Source organism: Salmo salar, chromosome 06, assembly GCF_965601325.2.
Source record: "Salmo salar chromosome 06, fSalSal1, whole genome shotgun sequence".
Classification (NCBI taxonomy): Eukaryota; Metazoa; Chordata; class Actinopteri; order Salmoniformes; family Salmonidae; genus Salmo; species Salmo salar.
In genome coordinates this window covers 3,258,445-3,263,608 of record NC_138296.1, presented here as the reverse complement: position 1 = coordinate 3,263,608, position 5,164 = coordinate 3,258,445, and the positions used below count along the sequence as shown (strand labels likewise).

At 43.8% G+C, this 5,164-nt stretch overlaps 1 protein-coding gene across 1 annotated transcript in view; it reads right to left on the bottom strand.

Moving 5' to 3' along the window:
- Positions 1-5,164, bottom strand: part of LOC145879787 (ribonuclease inhibitor-like) — a 206,803-nt gene that overhangs the window by 37,892 nt on the left and 163,747 nt on the right. The gene's annotated exons all lie outside the window — the stretch shown is intronic.

The window sequence follows — 5,164 nt, the reverse complement described above, 5'->3', positions numbered from 1 at the left end:
TCTTCCACAAGAAATTCCATCATTTGGTGTTTTATTGATGGTAAGTTTTCAATTGTGTTGAGACTCTGACCTGTCCAATGAGCCACATTGATTAAAGAATCCTACAGTACCAAAACACCCTCTCACTCTCTCTCTCTCACACACACACACACACACACACACACACACACACACACACACACACACACACACACACACACACACACACACACACACACACACACACACACACACACACACACACATGCGCAGTGCAGTAATTAGAATCCCAGTCTACTGTACACTCCCATCCTCTGCCTCTCTCCATCACTTTCTCTGTGTCGTCTGTTGCTGTCTCTGTTGGTGAGGGCTAGGCCTACTACAATACAACATTCAAAACATGAAAACACAACTGCATAACACCATTAAATACAGTTGGTTACTACAATACAACATTCACAACATGACAACACAACTACATAACACCATTAAAAATAGTTGGAATGTAGTTAGAACTCTCAAACTGTTTCCATCAAACAGAAAAACAACAAGAAAGCTGGATCAACACATTTAGATTTCTAGATACTGCTCTTTGCTGTTTCATTACCCAGACAGCTATTAAAGGTCATACCAAGGCAGAGTGTAGTATCAGTATTTTAGGGGTCATAGGTCAGATCAGTGGTCATGGCTGATATGCATGGACTAGAAAACAAACTTTAAAGTCATTTTTCTCAGATTCACTGTTTGTGTAGATGCTGTTTGTCTTTGTAGGACAGTAGTTCAGGTGGCTGTTTGTGTAGATGCTGTTTGTCTTTGTAGGACAGTAGTTCAGGTGGCTGTTTGTGTAGATGCTGTTTGTCTTTGTAGGACAGTAGTTCAGGTGGCTGTTTGTGTAGATGCTGTTTGTCTTTGTAGGACAGTAGTTCAGGTGGCTGTTTGTGTAGATGCTGTTTGTCTTTGTAGGACAGTAGTTCAGGTGGCTGTTTGTGTAGATGCTGTTTGTCTTTGTAGGACAGTAGTTCAGGTGGCTGTTTGTGTAGATGCTGTTTGTCTTTGTAGGACAGTAGTTCAGGTGGCTGTTTGTGTAGATGCTGTTTGTCTTTGTAGGACAGTAGTTCAGGTGGCTGTTTGTGTAGATGCTCTTTGTCTTTGTAGGACAGTAGTTCAGGTGGCTGTTTGTCTTTGTAGGACAGTAGTTCAGGTGGCTGTTTGTGTAGATGCTGTTTGTCTTTGTAGGACAGTAGTTCAGGTGGCTGTTTGTGTAGATGCTGTTTGTCTTTGTAGGACAGTAGTTCAGGTGGCAGTTTGTGTAGATGCTGTTTGTCTTTGTAGGACAGTAGATCAGGTGGCTGTTTGTGTAGATGCTGTTTGTCTTTGTAGGACAGTAGTTCAGGTGGCTGTTTGTGTAGATGCTGTTTGTCTTTGTAGGACAGTAGATCAGGTGGCTGTTTGTGTAGATGCTGTTTGTCTTTGTAGGACAGTAGTTCAGGTGGCTTCCCTTGCCCTTAGTCTGCCTCCTGTCTCTCCTATCACCATGGTTACATCTTCCTGAAAACAATGACTCCATACTTTGCTGAAACCTGTTCTGCCAGTTCATGTCCTTAAAGACTAGAATGTTCCAATGTGGTTAGCCAAAGAGATGACAAGATAGTTCACACATTCATCATCCAGGGTTACTGTCAAACAGATATGTGACATTTCTGGTTGGTCCATAACTTGTTTCCTGCTTGTAGCAGGCCATGTTTACAGGAATCCTTTTCTCTAACTAGAAGTCATGTGATTTCATGAGAATATTTTTCTGCAGTGAGGGTGTAATGCAAGTCAAGGTGTCCTTGGATAAATGTCAACAATATTTATAAACAGCATTGTTAAATTAACTGTTGTAATAAAAAAAAATCAATGATGTAATTTTCTTTAAGTTGGTTAGCTTTTAAAATAATTGATTGTCACAGCCATCAGATTGGTGCAGTGCAATGTGTTGTTTTACAGGGTCAGCCATAGTAGTATGATAGGTGTTGTTTTACAGGGTCAGCCATAGTAGTATGATAGGTGCAGTGAAATGTGTTGTTTTAAAGGGTCAGCCATAGTAGTATGATAGGTGCAGTGAAATGTGTTGTTTTACAGGGTCAGCCATAGTAGTATGATAGGTACAGTGTAATGTGTTGTTTTACAGGGTCAGCCATAGTAGTATGATAGGTGCAGTGTAATGTGTTGTTTTACAGGGTCAGCCATAGTAGTATGATAGGTGTTGTTTTACAGGGTCAGCCATAGTAGTATGATAGGTGTTGTTTTACAGGGTCAGCCATAGTAGTATGATAGGTGTTGTTTTACAGGGTCAGCCATAGTAGTATGATAGGTGCAGTGTAATGTGTTGTTTTAAAGGGTCAGACATAGTAGTACGATAGGTGTTGTTTTACAGGGTCAGCCATAGTAGTATGATAGGTGCAGTGTAATGTGTTGTTTTACAGGGTCAGCCATAGTAGTATGATAGGTGCAGTATAATGTGTTGTTTTACAGGGTCAGCCATAGTAGTATGATAGGTGCAGTATAATGTGTTGTTTTAAAGGGTCAGACATAGTAGCAAGGTGACCCTGATGCAAATTAGATGCAAGTGTCTTGCTTCAGGTCACATCGACAGATTCTCACCTTGATGGCTCAGGTTTTAAAACCAGCGACCTTTCAGTTACTGACCCACCACTCTAACCACTAGTCTATCTGACCATACCAGTTACTGACCCACCACTCTAACCACTAGTCTATCTGACCATACCAGTTACTGACCCACCACTCTAACCACTAGTCTATCTGACCATACCAGTTACTGACCCACCACTCTAACCACTAGTCTACCTGACCATACCAGTTACTGACCCACCACTCTAACCACTAGTCTATCTGACCATACCAGTTACTGACCCACCACTCTAACCACTAGTCTATCTGACCATACCAGTTACTGACCCACCACTCTAACCACTAGTCTATCTGACCATACCAGTTACTGACCCACCACTCTAACCACTAGTCTATCTGACCATACCAGTTACTGACCCACCACTCTAACCACTAGTCTATCTGACCATACCAGTTACTGACCCACCACTCTAACCACTAGTCTATCTGACCATACCAGTTACTGACCCACCACTCTAACCACTAGTCTATCTGACCATACCAGTTACTGACCCACCACTCTAACCACTAGTCTATCTGACCATACCAGTTACTGACCCACCACTCTAACCACTAGTCTATCTGACCATACCAGTTACTGACCCACCACTCTAACCACTAGTCTATCTGACCATACCAGTTACTGACCCACCACTCTAACCACTAGTCTACCTGACCATACCAGTTACTGACCCACCACTCTAACCACTAGTCTATCTGACCATACCAGTTACTGACCCACCACTCTAACCACTAGTCTATCTGACCATACCAGTTACTGACCCACCACTCTAACCACTAGTCTATCTGACCATACCAGTTACTGACCCACCACTCTAACCACTAGTCTATCTGACCATACCAGTTACTGACCCACCACTCTAACCACTAGTCTATCTGACCATACCAGTTACTGACCCACCACTCTAACCACTAGTCTATCTGACCATACCAGTTACTGACCCACCACTCTAACCACTAGTCTATCTGACCATACCAGTTACTGACCCACCACTCTAACCACTAGTCTATCTGACCATACCAGTTACTGACCCACCACTCTAACCACTAGTCTATCTGACCATACCAGTTACTGACCCACCACTCTAACCACTAGTCTATCTGACCATACCAGTTACTGACCCACCACTCTAACCACTAGTCTATCTGACCATACCAGTTACTGACCCACCACTCTAACCACTAGTCTATCTGACCATACCAGTTACTGACCCACCACTCTAACCACTAGTCTATCTGACCATACCAGTTACTGACCCACCACTCTAACCACTAGTCTATCTGACCATACCAGTTACTGACCCACCACTCTAACCACTAGTCTATCTGACCATACCAGTTACTGACCCACCACTCTAACCACTAGTCTATCTGACCATACCAGTTACTGACCCACCACTCTAACCACTAGTCTACCTGACCATACCAGTTACTGACCCACCACTCTAACCACTAGTCTATCTGACCATACCAGTTACTGACCCACCACTCTAACCACTAGTCTACCTGACCATACCAGTTACTGACCCACCACTCTAACCACTAGTCTATCTGACCATACCAGTTACTGACCCACCACTCTAACCACTAGTCTACCTGACCATACCAGTTACTGACCCACCACTCTAACCACTAGTCTATCTGACCATACCAGTTACTGACCCACCACTCTAACCACTAGTCTATCTGACCATACCAGTTACTGACCCACCACTCTAACCACTAGTCTATCTGACCATACCAGTTACTGACCCACCACTCTAACCACTAGTCTACCTGACCATACCGTTCCAGTTACTGACCCACCACTCTAACCACTAGTCTATCTGACCATACAAGTTACTGACCCACCACTCTAACCACTAGTCTAGCTGACCATACCTTACCAGTTACTGACCCACCACTCTAACCACTAGTCTATCTGACCATACCAGTTACTGACCCACCACTCTAACCACTAGTCTATCTGACCATACCAGTTACTGACCCACCACTCTAACCACTAGTCTATCTGACCATACCAGTTACTGACCCACCACTCTAACCACTAGTCTATCTGACCATACCAGTTACTGACCCACCACTCTAACCACTAGTCTACCTGACCATCCCATACCAGTTACTGACCCACCACTCTAACCACTAGTCTATCTGACCATACCAGTTACTGACCCACCACTCAAACCACTAGTCTATCTGACCATACCAGTTAAAGACCAACCACTCTAACCACTAGTCTATCTGACCATACCAGTTACTGACCCACCACTCTAACCACTAGTCTATCTGACCATACCAGTTACTGACCCACCACTCTAACCACTAGTCTATCTGACCATACCAGTTACTGACCCACCACTCTAACCACTAGTCTACCTGACCATACCAGTTACTGACCCACCACTCTAACCACTAGTCTATCTGACCATACCAGTTACTGACCCACCACTCTAACCACTAGTCTATCTGACCATACCAGTTACTGACCCAC